Below are 13570 nucleotides of genomic sequence, written 5' to 3' on the forward strand. Positions count from 1 at the left end.
TTTGCTTCATGATGTTTGGCACAGTTGGAGACTCTTCTCTTTATGTCACACCTTGCTAATCAGTTGAGTGCTATCCCAGCCTCTTTTGCTTATTGCTAATTGCAGCACCTGACCACGCTAAATAAATATATTATACTGCTTGGCTTAAAATAAGCTATTGAAGGAGAGAGGAAGGATGAGAGGACAGAATGGTAGGATTTAATTTTGGTTTAAAGTAGGGATGGGAAACCTGTGGTCTTGCAGATGTTGCTGGACTACAACTCCCATCATCCCTAGCCATTGACCATGTTCCCTGAGGCTGATGGGTGTTGGAGTCCAACAACAGCTGGAGGGCCACAGCTTCCCCATCTTGTATCAGTCAATGCAGAACTTAAATGTGTTTGCCCAGCTGGATTAAATTACTGTCCTCTCTTCTTTTGCTCTTAAAAATTGCCCAACATGTAACCTGAGTAAGGAGTTGACTGGGTCCTGATTTGGGAAGCAAACAAGCAAGGTGAATGGGAGGTGTGATGCCCCAGGTTCCCTCTGTTGGTCTGTCATTTTGACAACTGTAGTCTTAATAATTCATGTCATTTCAAAGCTTACAAGTAAATGTTGCAAAGCACTCTTAGGTAACATGGAACTTCCTATGTCGTCTCTTGGAACAGTAAGAGAGACAATGATAGATCCTTTTGTATTCTGGGTGAATTATTCACATAAAGACTTTTTTAATGGTTTTGAATTTTTGAAAAGGAAAAGGAAGAGTTTTGGCATGTAGCCTTCAATCTGCTTAATAGGTATTTTTTTTAGCTTATTGCCAGAGGTGGGGGGGGGGGCAGCATTTTCAATTGCAACATATGCTCGCTCCAGCTTCAGTGTCTTGTGGTATCCTTTCCTATTTTCTCAATAAGCTGCTTTAACAAAAGATGAGCCTAGCACCTTGGGGTTCAGGGTAGCAGTACTCTGGTAGCACAAGTGAGCCTAGCCACTCTGTGTTCTGGGTAACAGTGATGCTTCCTGGATCCTCCCTCTCAGCTGAATTCATCTAGAAACCTTAATGGCACTCTCACTCTTTCCTTTGCTTGGGATTATGAGGTTTTCCATGGGGTGGCAGCAGTGCCAGCCCTACCATTGGGCAGAGTGAGGTAAGCTAGTTTTCTCTGGCTTTCCTAGCTTAGCCTTGTGCCCTTAGTACAGTGGAGGAAGTTGTTGCATTACCAGTGAGATTCACCTGTCTCCGTTCAGGCAAATCCTTTTGTATGTGAACTCAGGGGGGGGGGTTGGCAGAGAGAAGGGGGACATCCAATGAAGCCAAGTCTTGGGAAATTCAGGACAAGCCAAAGAAAGTACTACTTCATGCAGCACATTGAAATTCTCTCCTCCAAGGTCTAGGGATGGCCAGCAACTTTCACAACTTTAAAGAAGGAGTAAAAAATATCATGGGGGAGTAAGGCTATCAATGGCTGCTAACTCTGATGGATGTATTCTGCCTCCACTGTCAGGGGTGGTATGTATTTGGAGTGTTAGCTGGTGAGATTCACAAATGCAGAGGGTTTCTCATAGGCTTCTGGTCGGGCACAGTAAGACCAGGATGCTGGACTGGCCCTGCAGAGCTGCTCTTGCATTCTGATGACAGGTCCTCTGTTTCAGTTGCCTTTGAGCATCATTTGGTGGAAAGATGGGGTGCAAATGCAAATATATAACAGAAGAGCGAGGGATGGAGTTTTCTTCCCTAAGGACAACTCCTTTTCTGTACCCAGTTCTGTGCTCCAGTACATAGCTTGGGAATCACCATGTGAAGGCACAAGCATTCAAAGGATTTCACTTGCTTGAAATATACCACCCGCTGTGCTGATGAGTTGCTGTAGCTAGGCGATTGCATGGAGGCAGGCAGGCAAGCTTTTGGCAGGGTGTCACGAGATAGGAATGATTTACTGCCACGTTTTTACTGCTGTGTCTTTGTGACATCTAAGCAATAAAAGATAAGTTGGCATGCCTCTCTGGGGCTGTTGCAGCTTATCTGTTGGAACCGTGTGCACCTGGGTATGCAGAGCTTTCGTTGATTATGCACACGTGCGCAACGTGGTTCCTGCTCTAACAGCATGTCCTCAGCCCATTTCTTCAGCGAGTGCTTTCTGGAAACCAATCCTCTTTCACCCTTTGTTCTTCCTCTAGGCCAGAGGTAGCCAATGTTGTGCCCTTTCTGGCCACTCTGGCTGGACTGATGGGAGTTGGGATCTGATGGGAGCAGGTTAAATAGAAGACACCCAATGAAGCAACATCTGGAGGGCACTGTGTTTAAGGTGTTGCCTAGTTCCAAAAACTGAAGGATTATCAACTCACACCTGTCTGAACAAATGAAGCCATGCATTTGCAAGTTAGAAAAGCACTGCTGGATCAGACCAAGCTGGTTCCATCTAATCCAGTCTCTTGGATTATTGGATGATTGGCCCGTCAGGTGCCCCCAAGATCCTCCCCCCTGCAAAAAAGGCTCAGCAAATTTGCCCGGCAATGACAATGGGTAGATCACATCCAGTATTTTTATACTGTGAGTAGATCACAGTCTCTTAGGAGTTGGATGTGCCTGCAGTAGACCATCCTTGCCTTTAGTTGGTTTCCCCCAGCAGTTGGCATTCACCTGGAGGTTTTTATTTAGCTCTTGCGGCTACTTCCTGTCAACAGACCTGTCCTTCATATTTTCATGAGAGCTGCTGCTGCCTCTTATCAGATTGCACTTGCGTAAATATCATTTCCTGTCCTCTTGTTGTGCAAGATCCCTAAAGTATAGTGTTTACTGTCTGTTTGCTCTCCTGCCCTGCTTTTCTTGCTCTGCATTCAATGTTGTTTCCATGGCCAGAAAAAATAAGGCTCCTTCCTTTTCCGGGAAAACACACACACACACACACACAGAGAGAGAGAGAGAGAGAGAGAGAGAGAGAGAGAGTGCTGTGCCTCCACCTTTGCCAAACGCTTCTCAGTGTTTGTTGCTATTCTGGAATCTTATAACCTGCACATATCCCAAGGCTGTTCTGCCTCTGGCCTGTGTCATGCATGCCACACCGGAGGCAAAACACACCTCGCCGTGGATGGAGAGCAGCTTCAGTATTGTGCCTTCTAGCAGACATCCACTTCCTTTCTGCTCAGTGAGTATTGTATCTCTCCCATCAGTCAAAGTGCTGGGCAGATGACAGCACATGCCCAGATGACCAGCTTCATTGGCTAGGAATTGGGGGAGGGCTGTTAGTGCAGGAAGCAAACCAAGTTTTGCATACCAGGCGAAGACAAGTCCACACCTTCTCTTGTGTGTACAGCAGCATAAAAAAATCACCTACTTGAAATGCAGCAAGGGGGAACGACCTTGTTGTTTTAAGCCACTAATGTGCACATAGCCCTGATCTCCCTGGTTCTAGTCCAGCAGTGCAACCACAGTTGTTTCTATTCATGGGGCAAGCAAAAGTAAACAAACAAAATGTCCTGGTAACTTCTATGCCGCCTCATCCCAGAAGAGCCAAAGGGATGAAAATCATGTCCTTTGGTTTCTCCCACAGCCATTGACACTTCCATGCCCCAAGTGGCATTGCAATAATCTCTGGTGATGCGATGGTTGCGAAAATGTTTGAATGCTTTGGAACATTTAGTGTGATGGTCATGATACCCTTCCTGGTCTGAGGTTTAAGTGTTTTCCACTTAATGCTTGTGAAACAAATATGCCCGACACACCCAAGACCACAAGCCGTGGCATCCACATTCCTGGCAGATGTCAAAAGAAGACAACAAGAGATTTTCCTAACCCAGATACCACAAGATTACTCCCCCCTGGTTCATTTGGATCTGGAGACAATTCTAAGAGTCGTGATGCGATAGGGAACTTGCTCCCACACATGGCAGTAATGGCCATCAACCTAGATGAAAGAGTAGGCAAATTCATGAAGGATAAGGCTTTAAATGATGGCTACTAGCAAATATGTCTATGCTCTGCCTCCAAGGTTGGAGGCAAGAATGCTTATGAATGCCAGTGGCTGGAAACTACAGGAGGGGAAGAGTGCTTTTGTGCTTGGATTCTGCTTGTGGGTTTCTCACAAGTACCTGGTTGGCCACTGTGAGAACAGGATGCTGGCCTGATCCAGCATGGCTTAATATCTATGTTATGTTATGTTATGTTATGTTATGTTATGTTATGTTATGTTATGTTATGTTATGTTATGTTATGTTATGGAAAGGGCTTCCCACGTATTCTTGTTTTATGTGGACACTAGTATAATATGGCAAAGTGGCCACTTAGCATCTATACTCTGCATAACTGGCTGTGCTGGAGGCAAGCAGCCTTAGGTAAAGTGCAGTTGCTGTCTTTGGTAGAGGTCTGTAGGGCAAGGGTGGCTAACCTGGGACATGTAGTTCAGCAACACCTGGAGGGTCCCTACTATATGGTGTTCGTAATTCTACACAAATACAGAAAGAGGGGCAGGGTTTAGTTTTGGACTACAGATTTGGCTTCCCCCTAAAAAAAAAAATCACCACCCTAGGTTATTGCATTTAAAGAGTAAGAGTGGTAACTAACACTAGGTAACATCTCCTGTCAGAGCAAGGATTTTGGCTTGTGCAAGAGGGTTTCCCTTCCTTCACCCCCTAAATTTGTTCTAGTGGTCCCCCCAATCCTCTGGACTAGATTGGGGGAAGTATAGGGGGAGGAGACATGGGGAAGATGGAGTCCTATTGTGCAAAACAGAAATCATTGCATTGACAGGATGGGTCCCCTAGATACTGCCCTGAGCTTCCAGCTGTTAAGAAAAATCCCTGGAAGCGATTGACAGTATGTGGGAAAGAATTATGGTGATGTAGAAGCCAGAGAGGGAGCAGTACGTGGTTTCAGTTGTTCAGGAGTCACAATACTTTTTTACATCTCCAAAGTCTAGAAACAGCATTATTAAAATTGCTGGCTCATATTTCTCCTTCCAAACTGAATGAGCAACACAATAATAAAAGCAAAGCAAAGTAAAGCATCGTGTCCTAATTTGTGTAATTTGATAGCTTTCACAATAAATGGATATTTCCACCACATGCAAAAGAAAAAAAAGAAACCATTTATTTTTTTTAGCTTCCATCCTCTTCAACAGCCATGGCCTGAAGCAGCAAATGTAGAAGCTTTGCTGAATCTAAGTGGGTCCCTGCTTAGCAGGGCTGCCTGGAAACACTGTATAGTTCTCACTGATCTTCTCAAGGAATGCGGGGCCATGAAGGTTAGAAATAATTAAATCAAGCCGTTTAGTACCACCTTTATAAGGTAGATTGTAACATCTTACACCCTATACTCCAAACACTGAGAAGCGTATCTTTCTTTCATGGGTGGCTTCAGGTTTGAAGGTTCTCTAAACAAGGACCCTCTGATGTGTTTCTTCAGTCAGTGAGCTGTATTTGTTGGTTTTACTTGGTGGCAGCAGTGAGGTAGCACTTTGAGCAGTACCAAGCAGCTGAGTCTAGCCTTCGTTTTCATTTTCCCATAATGGTTCCCAGCGTTGTGGCACTGCAGGGCATTATGGGAAATAGTGGCCCTAGAGCAGAATTAATTTTAAAGGGCCCCTCAGTGGTGGGCCTTGCTGGTGGCCCAGCAACTGCCCACGGATGCTGGGCGCCAGCACCAGCTCTGCTTCTTTCTCTGAAGGGAACTAGGCGAACAGATGCATTCTCTCTTCAGCAGAAAATCCTTCACCTCTCCTTGAGTCTTTATCCCTCTCCAAGGGCTGCTACTAGGAGGCTGACGCACAGCTGCCTGGCTCTTTATTTTGGCACATTGAAGGGGGAGGGGTTGAAAACACTTCCAGAGTCTCATCATGTTAGCTATGGGCTATCTTTTTATTTCCAAGGCCGCTTCAGTATAGGGGTGTGGATGTAGGAAAGAGAGAGAGAGAATGTGAGTGTGAATGTGTGTGTGAGATAGAAACTGAATGACAGCAAACATAAAATCAGAAATCTAATCTTTTCCTGGCGAAGTTAAACTGCCTTAGTGTCCAATATCAAATAATCCTTTTTGGCTGCTGATTAATGAGTGAGTGGCCTCTGTGGAGGTCTGACTCTCTTATAGAGCTGGGCAGATCTTTGCTCAGCATCCAAGCCTAGTAGGGATGGGATGCTTCTAGCATGGCTTCCACAGCTCAGGGGTAGAGTACTTGCTTTGCATGCAGAAGGACCCAGGTTCAATCCATGGCCTCTCCTGTTTGAAGGATCTGGTTTTTCAAAGCACCCTTCTCTTCCTGGGAGCCTGGGAAGATTCTGCAGTTTGGAGGAGGCTCAATGAACTGTTAGCCTGACCAAATCTAAGGTTTCTGAAAGATCATTTTCCCCATGAAGCTCGCTGTGTGACTTTGGCTTAGTCATTATCTCGGAGCCTAGCTTTCCCTTCAGGGTTGTTCTGTGAATCTATGGGGGGGAAACGGGGAAGGAAGAATCCATATATGCCACCCGACTTGAGCCCTTTGTGGAAAGGCACACTATAAGTATGATTAATAAATGAATAAAGTACTCCCAGGCTACTTGGAAACCTGGAATATCCACATATATCTAAGGCACATGAGAAACCTTTCCAAAGATAAAATGGAATATTTGTGCACTTAGCAGCTAAAATGTTGGGGAACAAAGGTATTCATAAAGGAAGGGGGTATTCCAGCAGAGAGCAGCCAAACAGAGCCATGCCTCAGTTGCTGGGTCTGGGGGTACTGCTGCCTCTTCGATTTAGGGCAGGGGCATTTCGCCTTCAGCCCAGAGCCTGGATCTGTGTGGGGGAAATGACAAGCTTCATTTCCCAATGTGTTCGGGGGACCGTGTTAGATTGCATCATGCCATGCCCAATGAAGTTAAGAATTGACCGGCTGCCTCTTCATTTCCTGCCCTGATGGCAACTAATTATTTTTATTAGCCTATAAAGTTCCATGGCCAGATAGAAATGGGAAGCGGGCTGCCTGCCTCACTTTTCTTCTTCCACAGCTGCAGCTTTTATTAATTTCCCAGAGGAAGAAAAGGTATGATGCGTGTAAGGATAGAAGGCAGCTAGCGGAGCATCACAGAATAAATATAAATGAGGAAGGTGGATTCTTCTCCTGTTTATGTTGAGGGATATTGGGAGTAAGTGCTGGAGAAATTGTTCTGTATGGGGCTCAGAGGTGAACGTAAGAAGAGCTTGCTGGATCTGGCCAGTAGGCCATCTTAGGCCAGCAACCTGTTCCCACAGTGGCTGACCCATATATCTCCCTTCTCACCCTCTCAGGCGCTACGATTGGCAGAGGGGGCCCTCTTGGTAGTTCCTGTGACGCTGGGTGGTGGTGATGGCCCAGGAGGGTACATTCTCTGGGGCAGCCCCAAAGTTGTGGAACTCTTTCCCCACTGGGATGCGCCTGGCACCTTCACTGTACAGTTTTCGCCAAATGCCTTTGACAGGTATATTTTCAGGACTCGCCTTATTCTTGTGATTGTAATTTGTTTTAATATTGTATTTTAAATTGTTGTGGCCCACCCACCCTGGGACAAGCCCTAGAATTCCCTGGGAAGAGGATGGACAGTTAAATCACTCTGGAATTGTGGCTCTGTGAGGGGATTAGGGGTTCTCTTAACAACTCTCAGCCTTTAATGTAAATTGCAGGTGTGACTTAAGTCTCCTTCAGTATTTGTTTGTTTGTTTGTTTGTTTGAAGATTCCTCAGCTCCTATTCTTCTCCTTCCCACTTTCTACTTTCACATCATATGTTTAAAGCACTATTATACCACTTTAACACTCATGGCTCCCCCCCCCCCGGATGCTGAGAGTTGTTTTAGGAGAGCCCCGTTCCCTTCATGGAGCTGTAGTTCTCAAGAGTGTTTCATCGATCTTCCCCTTCCCAGCGGAACTCTGGAAGCATAGAGGGGAAAAAGGGGTCTCTCTCTGGTCACAAGGCTGCAGGCGAGATAAATCAAGCCAGCTCTTGAATTTCACCCAGAAGAAGGAAGCAGGTACTGATAGGATTTTATTCTTCTCTCCCCCCCCGCCTTTGTTAAATGTCACTGAATATGAGTCACCAGGAGTATAATTTTCCTTTTCTGACGTAGATGCAGCAGATTTCTCTGCAGAATCTCCCTCCTGCAAAATGAGAGGCTGCTGTGTTTGCATTCAAAGCTGTATGCTCATGCTGTGTTGATCCCCTGGGCTTAGCATGGAGATGCCTTTCCTCCTTGTAAGTTGAAAGCTGGCGGGTGTGTGTGTGTGTGTGTGTGTGTGTGTGTGTGTGTAATTTTGGGCCAGCTGGGCTGAACAGACTGCAGGAGGATCAACAGTGCTTGCAGCCTGCTTTGTATGTAGGGGCTGCCCCCAACCTGCTTATCTCATGAGGGGGCAGGTCTGCTGGTGAGCTCACTGTGTGTGTGTGTGTGTGCGCGTGTGTGTGCTCATATTCCCACATTCCCACAATTACAGCAGCTGTGGTTCCCACCCCACCCCCAAGTGGTGGTTTTCCAGCAATAGGAACAGCTTCCTATAAAGGCATCCAAGGTGGAGACTTCAGTTCACAAAAACATCACATAAGTCTCGCAGAGCAGAGAATCCAATAGTTGCCCTCCTTGTTTCCTAAGCAATTGTGTAAGGTGCTAGGAATGTCAGAATATTCAGTCAGAAACGGAAACGTTAGCAGACATTGCTGAAGTTTGCATGTTCATCCAAGGTCAGGAATGGCAATCTTGCAAGCGAATATGAGTGGTATTTCATAGAATAGTACAGTTGGAAGGGACCACCAGGGTCATCTAGTCCAACCCCCTGCAATGCAGGAATCTTTTGCCCAGCGTGAGGCTCGAATCCATAACCCTGAGATTAGGAGTCTCATGCTGCACTGACTGAGCTATCCCAGCTGCCAGTTTGCTATCCCAGCTATCCCTACTGCTAATTTGATTAGCGTTCCTTAAACAATGTTTTCTGCATTGTTTTGGACATTTAACTTTCATGAAATTAAGTTGTAACTAATTACATAATTAACTACTTTCATTTCAACCGTAGCAGATAGCAAAGTGAATCACATAGGTTTTGGCAGAAGCTGAACTGTAGTGGAATGGAAACACCACTGGTTGCAGCAAAGACAGGACATGACAGAAATCACTAAACCCCTAAGGGTAGGAGTGCTTTCTGTCTTGGCTGGCATTTCAGTATTGCACATGTGGTCATATGTTCTGGCGTACACATTAATACAGGGTGAGTCCTTTAAAAGAGGCCCCATGGATACAGAGTACACATGTTCCACGGGGCCTCTTTTAAAAGACTCACCCTGTATTTCTTATGTTCAGCTCATAACATTCCTGTATGGTAGGCCACTATTCTCTAGGAAATGGGGAGAAATTCAGTTTAGTTCACATTTTGCTAAGCCTACCTAATTTGCATTTCCAATAATAATAATACGTGAACCGAAAGGCACCTGTCCTTCAAACTTTGCATTTCTCCAAATTTTGCAGTGCATGCTGTTTTCCAGCCAAACACGTGTGTAAAGAAATGCGTGTTTATGGGGAAAGTCTGAATAGAATATGATATATATATTTTAAAATACTGTACAAAAATGTATTGTACAGTATTAGTGGAAATTACTTGCAATATTGTGTCTTTTAGAAAGAATCACATATACAAATGTCTTAAAAGGGTAGCGGTAAAGGAGCCCTGACAGGTATTAGAACAAATGAGCACTAAAATGCTAGCATATTTTTTTAGGACTACCCCCGCCCTCCCCAGAAAAACTGCAAATTGATGTGGAAATGTGATGGGTTTAACCTAAGACTGTGAAAAATGATAAACTGTGAGGAATTGAAATTGGACAGATTCATCCATTTTGCAGATGGGAAACGGAGGCTGAGACTTGCCCAACCTCACATGTTGAGTCCTTGGCCACAATGAAGACAGTCGAGGTCTCCCATATCTGAATTTGTTCACCGTATTGCAGGAACATAAGTGTTTATATTACTCCCCCTTTCCCTTCACCATAAAAAGACTTGCCTCTTGAGGATAGCCCTTTTATGTTTTAGAGTTATGTGGCAGAAATGGGCCGTGGAGCCAAATGCCAGGAAAGGCAGCTCACCCACTGGCTTATTTTAGAGTTAGCAATGCATCTGCCTCGCTCCATTGATCTGCGCGGGAGCAAACTGCCTGGAGACTCTTGCAAAGTGGTCCTTTGCTCCAAAGGAGAATAGAGATGTATTTGCCAGCAACACAACTTAGTGCATTCAGAGGAACTGTTGTAAAGCATCTCCTGCAAAAAAGAAAAAAAAAAGGTTGTGGAGGTAGTGGCTGGGAGAAACCCCTGAGCATTGATCTTGCCACTAAAGAGAGGCTGAGCACTGCCTCCTGCCATCCCCAGGCAGTCCATTGGCCATGCACTGCTGGCTCATTGGAGATCTTAAGAGGCGGGGGAAACAGCTGACCTATTGGGACTGGGGAGGGTGTGTGTGCGTGTGGCTCCCTTGGCAATAAGGTGCACAAGGACTGCGATGTGCGCCACACTCCAGTGACAAATGGATGGTGATGGTTGAGTTTCTCAGCGAGCTGCACTGAAATTCTCCTCCTCTTTCCCTCCTTCCTTGTCTCAGCTGAAGTTCAAGTGACTTTCATTTGTGTGTGTGCATGAACACACATCTTCTGAGTCTTTCTTTTTCTGACAGCAAGTGGATGAGCAGGTAATCTTATCGGTCTTTACTGCGTAGGGCTGTTGTGCAAGATAACGGGAGGTTTGTGCTGTGCTTTTAAGTTCTCGTAAAGCTGCAAGGGGTGCTTAATTCAGGACACATTTCTTGGGCTTCAGGCTGTGTGAATTTCATTCCTGCTGCCTTTCATAGGTGTTGGAGATTTCAGAGATGCGCAAGGCGGTTGTGCCTGCAGTTATTATGGAAAGCTGATTAAATGGAAGATGACTAGCTTTCTGCAATACTTGCAGTGCTCTGTATTCAGAGGTCTCCTTCACAGGCTTCGTCCTGTTTTTGCCAGTTGAAGAAATTATGCCTCAGTAACTCTTGCATTCCTTATCAGCACCTTGGTATCTAAAGCTCTGGGATTATAGACCAAATGAAAGTGTTTTATGCAAAATAAAGTATTCCATTGATGATGTACAGATTTTGTGTGAACTCCTTCTCCCAAATCTGCTTCGGGTTTTATATTTACCCTTTTATTATTCTTCTCTTTCTTTCTTCCCCAGTTCTTCTGTATTATATATCACCCTCACTTTTACCTTCTTTGCAAATACTTACTATGTTTTTATTTGAGTTTATTAGCTATTTTGCCGCCATAATTCATGGTGCAGGGATTGATTTCCACTGGCTGGTTCACTTTCCAGGGTCTTTGAGATGGCCTGTGTTTTCTGGAGAATTGTGGGGGGCTGGGGTGCTCTTTTGGGGTTTTTTAGGAACTGACGGATGTGTCTTAATTGCACTTCATTCTCCTTTTCCTCCACGCCCTCTTCAGTCAAGCATGCTGGCTGTATTATCGTTTGAATATATTTGTTTTTTTTTTCTTTTTGGAAGATGCAACAAAAGCTATTAATACCAGTTAAACAAGACCACACTGGCTGTATGAGAGAATGGAGTTTCAGGGTGCAAGTGTTTTGCATGGGGTGCTTCTCAGGGCTGTAGGAGAAAGTGCCGTTTCGAGATGCTTGGCTCATCACCTGCTGAAATTGCTGGATTCATCTTCATGGCTTTTCAAGTTGAAGGAGGGCTCACATCCTGTCAGAAGCAAATAACAGGTTCCCTGGAGCTAGCAGCTGCCGTGTTGAGTCTTTGCAGTGCTGCTGCTGCTCGGCCCCTCGTTCCACAGGAAGGGGTGCAATTATATGTAATGAGGACACATCACAGAGAAAGGGAGGGTGCTGGTGGTAATATGCGGCCTGCCAAGTGGAGGGAGGTGAGAGGCCGGAGCCCAGCTGGGAAAATAATATATTGCGGTTGACTTGGGAGGGAATAATTTCTGGTTCTTAAAGCAGGCTTGCTCTTTTTACAGCAAGCAGCTGCAAATGCCACAGGAGCAGGCGCACCTGCGGGAAAACCACTGGTGAGCAGCAAAAAATTAGGTAGAAGGGGAGGGTGGGCGTTAGGAAGGGAATAGTTTGGGTCTTTGGGCACTTCTCCATATATGTAAAAGATGGTGAAGTGCAGGCTTGTAAGGCCTTGTGGAAATCAGATCTTGCTTTTCACTCTTGGATTCTGGAAACAAATGCTTTTTCTCCATTCCCCTCCTGGGCTGACATTAAGGATCTGTGACCTTCCCAGATGTTGTTGGACTACAACTCTCATCATGCCTTGGCCAGCATGGGTGATGGTCAGGGACGATGGGAGCTGCAGTCCAATGACATCTTCAGAGCTACAGATTCCCTGTCTTTGAGTCATAGGTTGTGCACACACCATATGTTTAAGGCACATTCCCCAAACCCACCCAGAGTCATGGGAATTATAATTTGCCCTTCATGGAGCTACAGTTCCCAGCACCCTTAAAACTACAGTTCACTGGATTCTAGGGGTGGGGTAGAGAATGTGAAATACATGCTGTGTAAGCAGCCATAGTGAGTGAATTGGCCTGTTGGAGAGGCGAGACCCAAATCCGAGCCTCTCAGCTGCACATTGTGTACATTTCCTACTTGGGCATATCAGCCGCCCTTTTGGATTAGATCATTCTTAAAGCTGCTCTTCACCCTGCAGTGCTTCAGCTTTCATTTGGCACCCGTCTATATTGAGCATCTGCTGATGACAGAGCTGTGAACATGAGAAGTTTAAAGTTAGAAGCTTTCCAGGGCAAAGTCGTCCCCCCACCCATGAACTTAGCAGGGTGTAACAGGGTGGATAAAGTCATAGCAAGGATTATTTGGGGACACCTTATCTTGCAGAGGTCCCTCTGTCCACTGTCGGCCAATCAGCCAGCTCATTCTGAAGAATGCTAAGAACATAAGAAGAGTCTGGCAGCTGGATCAGGTCAAAGCCCCATCTAGTCCAGCATCCTGTTCTCATAGTGGTCAACCTGATGCACCAGCAGGAAACCTGCAAGCAGGACCCAGTTGTGGAACAGCATTCTTGTGATTCCCAGCAGCTGCTTTCAACAATGGAGACAGAACATAGCCATCATGCCAGTAGCCATTGAAATCCTCTTCCTCCACCACCACAAATTATTCTAGTTCTCTTTTAAAGTCATCCAAGTTGGTGGACATCACTACCTCTAATGGGAGCAAATTCCATGCTTTTACCATGCAACTGTGTACTTTCTGTTGGCAGTCCTGAATCTTCCAACATTGAGGTTACCACTTCTGCCTACATGCACCAGTCGGTTAGCTTGGGCTCCCTTTTTATCGCCATGTAGGGCACAAATGTGCTTCCGGGTTTTTTGACAGCATAATTATACACATTGCGCACACAGCCTGAGCTGAACAGAGGCCATTCGTTCTGCTTAGGATGCCTGGCATTCTTTTTGAAGTTGCCATCTTGGGGAAAGAGGATGGGAGAAAAGACCCATTTAAATACAGGTTGTGAAGGAAGAGAGACAGCTTAAATTGCAGCTGTTGTGCTTGTGATACAGAGTCCCATCTCACTCTTTTCTGCCCTGTCACCTTCCCTCCTTGCAG

The 13570-nt window shown here is 45.5% G+C and overlaps 1 protein-coding gene across 5 annotated transcripts in view; it reads left to right on the forward strand.

The window, feature by feature from the left end:
- Positions 1 to 13570, forward strand: part of KIAA0513 — a 59598-nt gene that overhangs the window by 16476 nt on the left and 29552 nt on the right. The gene's annotated exons all lie outside the window — the stretch shown is intronic.

Source organism: Podarcis vaucheri (genome assembly GCF_965113315.1).
Source record: "Podarcis vaucheri genome assembly, chromosome: 7".
NCBI lineage: Eukaryota > Metazoa > Chordata > Lepidosauria > Squamata > Lacertidae > Podarcis > Podarcis vaucheri.